Source organism: Chrysemys picta, chromosome 5 (assembly GCF_011386835.1).
Source record: "Chrysemys picta bellii isolate R12L10 chromosome 5, ASM1138683v2, whole genome shotgun sequence".
NCBI lineage: Eukaryota > Metazoa > Chordata > Testudines > Emydidae > Chrysemys > Chrysemys picta.
Genome location: NC_088795.1, coordinates 115,705,753 through 115,714,495, shown reverse-complemented (window position 1 = coordinate 115,714,495; position 8,743 = coordinate 115,705,753). Strand labels below are relative to the sequence as shown.

Below are 8,743 nucleotides of genomic sequence, written 5' to 3'. Positions count from 1 at the left end.
AAAATTAAGTGAAAGCTTACATTGTGTTGTAATCACATGACTTCAGGAGCTAGGGTTTTAGGCATAGGCCCATAGGGTTTGTTACACAAAGGGACTTAGGCACTGTAATGCTGAGTGTCATGGTGCAGAAACACAGGTGCCAAGAGAACTTTTACTCTGAAAACATAGGTACCAAGTAAGCGTGGGCCTACCGGGTTTGGCAGGAATTTTGTGGATCGCAGTGGAGCCAAAACAGGGACTTAGGCACCTAAACTCCAGACTTAAGTTCCTTTGTAGATCCCACCCATAGTGCCTTAATCCAGCCCTGAACATTAGTCCGGTTGGTTAAGTACTTTGCTCAATCATGGCCTAAAAGAGGGAAGTGACATGATCTGAGTATAGACCAGGATGAGTATTTTGGTTGCTGCATTTCAAATGGACAACGAGACTGAGATGGGAACCAAGGAAGCCAGAGAGAAGGAAGAAGTTTCAGTTGCCGAGGGGGAAGATAAACAAGGCACAAACAAGCATTGTTAGCACAGTGATGAAGAAGGGTAAGGTTTTTGAGATAAGGTGGAGAAATATCTATTGGGAGTTGCATGTGCAGAAACAGGAGGAAAAGGGAGTTCAAAATTTACATTGAGGTTACAAAAACTTGAGAGAAGTGGAGAAGTCTGTCAACAGTTCAGGAGAAAGTGTACAGGGGTTGTGAGGAAAGATGAGGAGCTCAGTTTTTGCCACGTGTATTCAATTACAGAAAATTTCTTCATTTGCAATTTATTTTCCAACACCAGTCAGTAGCTTGGTCAAGAAACATATATAATGCCTTGAAAGTTTCCCTTTATGCAGTCAACAGTGTTTGATTAAAAAGTTCTGATACAGGTGATGAAACTGTGAAGTTAAATTGAACCTGTGAATGAGAGCACTAGAATCCAAATAGTTGTCCCATGAGAGCATCTTATAAGAGTATTACATAGCAATAAAATATTCAGATAAATTGTAATAAAATAAGTTTTACTTGTATTACTGTAGTGCCTATGATCTCCAGACACGGATCAGGAACCTAGGTTCTGTACAAACACAGAACAAATGGTCCCTGCTCCAAGGAACTTACAGTCTAAGACAAGGTAGTATTTGGAAATAATGAGACAATCTTCACCTCCTTAAGATAACCTTAAATAGAAGAGGAAAAAAAAGTTAAAATGGGATAATGTAAAAGCAGTTATGCTCATTTGGTGCCATACAGCTATGTGCAAAGTTATATATAAAATCAAGATTATTTAACTCACTACAGGAGTCTGAGCAACTGAACTGCCCTTTATACTTCATCCTGTAACACTGTAAAGGCCATATGATGGATATAGTGTAAGATTCAAGCTCCTCTGATAGAACTAATACACCATTATCTTGTGGCATAACCATATAGTGGGAATGCCAATTCTATTGATCTATATAATTAACCAATATCTAAGATATAGTATCCTCAATTCATGGCATTTCTATCTTTTTCTATACAAGAGGGGTTAACAACATAAGCCAGAAGTATTTTAGATCTTGATGGATTTTGAAAAGTGTTTGCTTAATTTTATTGCATATTAATATCTTAGTTGGAAGTTTTCATCCCTGATTTCTTTTATTATCTGAGAGTCTGTCGATATCATATACCCAGTATTTATTCAACCTCCAGCCTGCACTGCCTTAGAGGATTATAAAACTGAATAAAACCAAGCTATTATGCTTTGCATTATTATAGCTTTGAACTCAATTAGCTAGTCAGTATTAAAAAAAAAAAATTCCTTAGGAAGATTAAGCTGAGTTTGCATAAGGCATCTAGTTTTCAAACAGTCCTGAAATTATTGATTAAAATTTTAAATCCACCCATTTAAAAACAAATTAGAATAGCAGCTGGTTTGGAACCAGACCCAGTGAGTTTTTAAAACATAGTAGCTTTCAGAAATCATAAGCCCAAATAAGCTCAATTAAATTCAATCAGAAAAAAAACGCAGGATATAAGTGGTGTGTTTGTGTGGTGAAGAGTCACACTGTGGCCTGTTAGGGTGTGTCTACACAGCAAGTGTCAGAAATCCTCAGAGCCTGAGTTGACAGATTCAGGCTTGCGCTACAGCACTAAAAGTAGCTATGTAGGCATTTGGGCTTGGGCTGGAGCTCAGGCTCTGAAACCTAGGGAGGGAATAGGTTTCTGAGCCCAAGCCGCAACATCTACCCAACTGTTTTTAGCACTGTTACACAAGACCTGCAAGCCTGAGTCTGTCAACCTGGGCTCTGAGACTTGCTGCTGTGGGCTGTGTAAACTTACCCTCAAAGGCATAACTGTGGCTGGTGCTCTGTGGACTCACCCCTCAGTCCAAACGTCTGATGGAGTGGTGATGATTTAAACCACAGTAGTGCTCTATGGGCTCGATCCTGCATGGTTCTGAACACTCTGGACTTGACCTAGCAAATCACTTGAGCACATGCTTAACTTTAAGCACATGAGTAGTCCTATCAATGGAGTTATAGCAGGGATGAATCTGAATCCGAGACTATGTAGAGGGCAAGAATTTCATAGCACATCATGTGTTAGGGTGCTTTGAATACCCCTCTGTCTAAAATAATAAAAACAAATAGTCACAAAAACACCACTGACATTTGTTGTTGGTGGTTTTTTTTTTTTTTTTTTAAAGAAACTACAGTTTGTCCCTATGTTTCTACCCCTTATTCTTCACAAAATCCTTGAGACACTATATCGTTGGGTGGGTCATTGGCAGAGGGATTGAACTGGGGATCTCAGCATGAAGTTCTGCTTCCTGAGTTAGAAAACCCAGCTGTATTAGTTAAGGCTGTAGCAGGCTCATCCATCTCTCAGCATATGTCGGCACAACAAGAGCTGTGCAAGGACTAGCCTAACTGAGCTAACTTGAATCTAGCCAATGTAACAATAGCAATGAAGATAGTGCAGTGGTGGCTAGTGCATACCCAGGGGGTCCATGCTAGGCTTGTACTGCCTGCGTTGTGCTGTCTTCACTCTTGTTGTTACCCATTGTTACTGAACTGGCCACCTCCCAAGATCCACCTTGTGTTTACAGGTTGCTCTGCAGGTTACAGGTTGCTCTTCAAGGGGTTGCTATAAACTCCTCACAGGCTTTTACAAGCCCAGAGACAACAGCCCTTCTTAGGAGCTGATTTATTAAATGAAAGCTCAAAAATAAGCACAAAAGTCTTACCCCATCCTTAAAGTGGCATCAGTGCCAAATTCACCTGGTGCCTTGGGGTCCTTCCTAACTAGAGCAACATCCTTAGTCTCAAGGGGTATGTCTATACTGCATAGAAAAACCTGGAGCACTGAGTCTCAGAGCCCAGATCAATTGACTTAGTGCCTTGGGTTTTTCTGTACACATACCCTCAGTCTTCCCTACAGTAATCTTTAGCTTCCCTGGCTTCAGCATTTTCCCTATAGGAGACTCTTACTACAGTTTTCTTATGAATTCTTATTTTATTATTCCTTGTCTTCTCTTCCCCAAAGCTTCCTGTTGCTCTTTGCAAGAAAATCAGCTCCTCCATACCCAGCTGGTTCTACTAATTAATCACACCTATGGTTGCCAACTCTCCAGGATTGCCCTGGAGTCTCCAGGAATTAAAGTTTAATCTTGAATTAAAGATTATGTCATGTGATTAAACCTCCAGCCAAAATTGGCAACCCTATGCCAGACTCCATCCCACATGTGGCAGGGAGGGCTAATTGGACTGTGGCTAGCCAGCTCCAGGCCTCCAGCCCTTAAAGGGGCAGGTCACCCTATCACACCCATGTTAGCTGGAGTCAAGCTAGCCTGGGTAGGCTAACCTATGCATAGCTTGTGCTCTGTAGCTGTACTTTAAATGTCTCCCAGCTCCTATTACAGGGGGACAGAGCACCATGCTAAGTAATTGTGGGTTACTCAGCCAGGGAAGCTTGTCCCAAGCTTCAGAGGTTCACCCAACTTAAATCCCTTATGGGACTGCATGTGTAGTGAACCATGTATAATGATCATCTGTAGCTAGGAATTCTGAGTTGGACTCTGACCAGTACTCAACATCCCTGAACATAGTTGGGGTTTTTCATCTACAAAATTGCCCTTTTCCTGGCTGATTTTGAAGTGTAACTAGTGAGAACGTTTTTCTCTCTCCAAGGTATGGGGAGGGGACTGAGGTTGTTTTTTTTTTTTTTTTTTTTTAATTCTCTTGCAGATGGTTGCAAAAATAGACACTTCCTTATTTCCTTTTGTTAGCTTTTATGAGAGGATACTAAAGTGTTTTAATGAGCCACACAGATGAGGAAGCTATTGTTCAAGATAAGTGTTATGTTCCAAAATGTTCTCGTATTATCATCGGTAAAATGAGTGAAAAAGTTAATATTTTGCTTGGAGATATGCTAATCCCCATGAGGTATTTTAAAACTGTGATAAGGCTTTTTAGTCATTTTATGTACTATACATTGTGTTAAAAAAAACATAGGTACTGGGCAGATTTTAAAGGCAGGAAGAAAACTGAAATAGTGATCTTAATGTAAATTATCTTAAAGTAGTGCGTCTTTTTATTTGGTTGTTCAAATTACATTCTCCCATGGGTTTGGGTTATTGACCAAGGCTAAATTATGCATATCTGAAAGCAATAACGTTTGCTTTCTGTCACTGACGCATTAATGAGAACTTGCAGAGTACTACTACAGAAATATCAGTCCATAGTACTTTATGTTGTGAATAGCCCCATTTTCTTCAAAAATTCCACCGTGCCTCCCCCCCATTTTTTTGGTCTTTTTCAGTAGCAAAAAAAGAAAACTAGGGGAAAAGTAGAAAGTGGAGAGAGATTCAAACTCAAAAAATTTCAGCAAAAAATGGAACATTTTTCAAACTAATTTTAAAAAAACCACTTCAGTGCAAAAATATTTTTGAAAATTATCATGATTTTTTTTTTTTCATTTCTTTGGCCAGATCTAATGAAAATCACTATTGGAGAGATCAGAGATAGAGAACAAGTTGGAAAAATAATTGAAGGAGGAATCAGAAGAAGAAAGAAGTCCTGTGTCTCACAAGAAAAGGAAGACTGCTACAGTAATAGGAGGCAGTTTGAAAGCAAAAGCCAAGAGTGGAAAGTGACAAAATGAGCATTAAGGAGTGGGAGGAGTGGCCAGAGAGTGAACTGGTTTTGAAAGAGAAAGCAAAGGCAAAGAAAACAAACTTTTTGGGGCAGGGACTGTCTTGTTATATGTATGTACAGTGCCTAGCAAAACGGGGCCTAGTCTGTGACTGGGGCTTCTAGATACTACTACAATGTAGTACTAATAAGATAGAGGTAAAGGCATTGTAGGCTGGCAGATGAGTTTGAATTTGAGAAAAGAGAAATCATGCTAATGCAGAGGGCAAGGAGAGGGTTGACCTGGCTGGAGCTACAGGAGAGGGAGATGATGAAATTGTGCTTTCTTCATTGTCATGCTGCAGACTCATACGTTTAGTTCTGGCTTTGCCTAGTTCCATCCCCTGTGTACCAACCAAGACGGCAGCCATCACACCTAGATAGACAAGACTCTAACTGAAATGCATAAAGAACTGCTGCCTAGTTTGTGGCTCAACCAAAGCAAGAACTACATCCATTCCAGTTTGATACTTCCATCGGAGGTGAAGACCCCATCGAAGGTGGCAATAACATGTTCCCTTCCAGGTTCTGTGCTTGCTTGTGAGACATTGTGCCTTGTGCCAGCAGGCTGTCTCCTTAGTCCTTTATGCAAGTAGCTAACTGTCACTCCCACTTTCCTAGAGTTGTTTTTTTGTAACAAGATTTAGCCCTTTGTGTGTGTATGTTTTTGTATATAAAATCTATCAAGTTCCAGCCCAAGAAATCAATTTTTCCTTTAAGCTTATCCAATTTACTTCTGACTGCATTAACATTCAGCTGCTAGTCCTACTCTGTAACTTTGGATACTTGATTTCATGTCTTGTAAATTGTAATTAATCATTTCCTCTCTACTGTGAAAGGTATTACAACAACATCTACACTGTCTATGGATTTTTATCTGTTTACATTCAACTGACATTTTACTGACGTTAATTGTACATATTGTTTGAACCAACAAGGTATAAAATTAAGGGAGCAACCTTTCTAATGAGTGGAACTGTCACAAATTCCTGACTGAATCATTGGTTTATTTAAATTTGCAACTGATCCTACAAATATAGACACAGCAAAGGAAACTGTCAGCTAGAAATAAGAAAATCAAGAGTCGTATTCACCACTGGTATAAACTCCCTTCATTTAAATGGAGTTTTACAACATTATATCAGAGGTGAAGTAACCCCCAGATTTTCTCAGTGGGATTCTGGATACCACAGGGATTTTTTTCCCCCTTTCAATTTCACATCCCCTGAGTGGCAAGAAAACTGGTGTGACATAACCCAATTCTGTTCATTAGTCCCAGTGTGGATTAATTTACTCACAAAGTAAGTACGTTGTTTACTAGATACTTCTACAAAAAAATATTTCCCTAATGTAATGGTACAATCTTTAAAATAGGATTACATATATTTCATATAGTTTTGCAAAACTGCTCATTGAAATTGACAAGCATAATACATGCAAATTTTCCTGAGTTAACATCCAATTGAGATGAATACACATTTTATACTTCAAACATGTTTCTTCAGATATATACTTGAAGACTCAGAGTTTGGGGGAAGGAGGAATTTTTTTCTTCTGTACAGCACCTAGCACAATAGGGCCCTGGTCCATGACTAGGTTCTTCAGAACTATGGTAATAAAAAATAAGAATACAGCACTGTTTGTATTTGGAAGGTTCTCTCTAATAGAACTGGCTATAAAATGCTAATCCCCTTTTTTCTCTCCCAAATCAGGACAAAAAGGAAAAGAAAAAAAAACTCACCATTTTCTTTTTTATGGGAAGGTATTTCACTTTCTCCCAAAATGAATTTTTTCTGGAAAGTGACAAGAGCCTTCCAGCTGGGCAATTGAAATTTTCCCACAGAAAATTCTGATTTTTTGTTTAAAAGGGCATTTTCCATCAGAAAATAATTTCAGCAGAGAATTCCTAGCTCTACTTTTTACATCCAGTTGAGCCAGGTGAATACTTATTAAATTGCAGATTAAAGTTTGTAGCAATTGATGGGGTAATATCAGTTAGATCCTGAGAGCAGATGTTAAGGAACCAAACAAATCAACAAAAATCAGGTATGATATGTAAAGGAGACCTGCTTTGATACTCTAAAATTAAATGAAGGGGAGAGGAAATATCATTCAGTTGTATTGTTTACTGGAGCTATTTAAAATCTACACCAGAAGAAAAGCAAAACTACTTGAAGTTCAAGTTTATTTATATGAATTAAAAAATAAAGCCTGTAACAAAGGGTTGTAACACACAAACAACCATTTTATCCCCAGACTCAACTTCTTCCTTTGTAATTGCCTATTATCTACTCACCCTCCCCCATCACAGGGTTTCCTTCTCAGGAACTTTCTCCCAGCATGCCCTGGGAATGGCTCTTTAAATTTGTCTAAGAGCAGCAGCTGCCTCCCTAATGTGGCCATTTTGCAAATGTTAGGTAGTGCATCTCCTTCTCTTCTAGTGGGCAAGTGTTCCTAATTCCTGATATTCTTTCTTAGTTGTTTTAAGGGAAGTGGCATATCCACACAGGCCCTTTCTGGCTTAAATATAGTTTTGTATTTTAAAAATTTAAGTATGTTTCTTTCATGTTTGTGATGACCAAATAGCTATTTTCTAGAATTTCATGATAAAGCAAAATTTGGGTGGAATGAACTTGCCTGATGCAAAACAGCAGATATTCTGGTGTGAAATTATGCTGAAAAATATTCCCACACTTTGCTCAGCTTTACTCTATATTTTTCTCTTTGAAGTTTCGGTATTCACCAGTTACACCTGTATTCTCCTTCTATGGGCCAGAAAGGCACCTACTCTAGGCTCCCAGCTCCTAAACCATCACCTCTCTTGAGTGGCGATGTGCATTTCTCTCCCTTCTGACTGGGGTATTTCTAGGCTGCACAGTTCCCTCGCTATACTGTGATATCCCCAGTCAAAGAGGAGACTGCCTAAGCAGGCCTGCTTCGCTTCTCTCCTCAGAGAGGCTAAACAGTTGTGATTGCCCACAGTTATAAGTTATCATACAGCTTTTCTACACATTTATTCTTAAGGTGAAAGCATTACAGAAAAAACATACTAAAAACAATTTTTAAAAGCCCCTACATGTATGCTAATAAGCTTTCCAGAGATCACCCCCTGACTCCAACAAGGGCTCTTTAAACTCCACACAGGAGGTTTACCTTTGGCAGGGCAGTCCCTAGGGGCTGAGAGGTCTGGGGTGGAAATGACAAATCTGTCATTTCCGGGACCAGCGGCGTCAGGCAATGGTGCCCGCCCGCAGGGCCCCCCCAAAGTTTGAGGCCCAGAGTGTTTGCCCTGATTTGCCATACCCCACGGATGTCTCTGACCTTTGGTCACCAGTTTGTAACCACTTTTAACCACAACTAGCCTCCCCCATAAATTAGAATCCCTCCTTTATCCAGTTTGGGCCTTTGAAGAGACTATGAATAGATAATATGCCAGACAGCGGGTTTCTCGTCAAGGCGTAACTTCAAAGGGAAGGCTACAGAGCTGCGTAATTTGCATTCCCCTCTTTCCAAGTATTTCCCAGGAACCTCACTCAATTAAAAATTCTATCTTGTCTGGGCCATTGTTTTTAAAAAAAAAATCCTTTGAAGCACA

General features: G+C 39.5%; 1 long non-coding RNA gene across 1 annotated transcript; it reads left to right on the top strand.

Annotated features, from left to right (window-relative positions):
• The first annotated feature begins 3,592 nt into the window (after window positions 1-3,592).
• LOC122174216 (uncharacterized) lies at window positions 3,593-6,781 on the top strand. Its single transcript, XR_006175734.2, has 2 exons — window positions 3,593-4,146; window positions 4,947-6,781. It is a non-coding gene; the product is annotated as an uncharacterized LOC122174216 (long non-coding RNA).
• The last annotated feature ends 1,962 nt before the right edge of the window (window positions 6,782-8,743 follow it).